Raw genomic sequence first — 464 nt, 5'->3', positions numbered from 1 at the left:
TATATATATATATATATATATATATATATATATATATATATATATATATATATATATATATATACGCAGCTAGAAACATAAACACCTAGCTGCTCGTCCTGCTGCTGCTCCTGCTGCTGCCCCCCAAACACCCAGCAGCAGGCGCCGTTGCCGAGCTAGCTATACAGCTAGCTAGCTCGCCGGCCGCCTCTTGATCTAGCTAGCTAGCTAGCTAGGTAGCTAGCTGTAGAATGGCTAACTCAGAGGCCAAGTGCAGCAGCCAATGCAGCAATCCCGCCTGAATAGGCCGCTGTAGCTAGCTGTTAGCTAGCTAGCTACTAGCTAGCTAGCTAGCTACCAGCTAGCTAGCTGCCGAGCACAGTTTGACAGCTGCAGCCGCCTGAGCTGCTTTCTTGACTTTCTCTCTAAGGGGAGCATGAAGGGGGCTAAGTGCTTCGGGCAGTGGTGGCAGCTAGCTGTAGCTA

This window comes from Eimeria mitis, genomic scaffold, assembly GCF_000499745.2.
Source record: "Eimeria mitis Houghton genomic scaffold, Emh_scaff2385, whole genome shotgun sequence".
Classification (NCBI taxonomy): Eukaryota; Apicomplexa; class Conoidasida; order Eucoccidiorida; family Eimeriidae; genus Eimeria; species Eimeria mitis.
The sequence above is the reverse complement of the archived record's forward strand: the minus strand, read 5'-3'. Positions refer to the sequence as shown.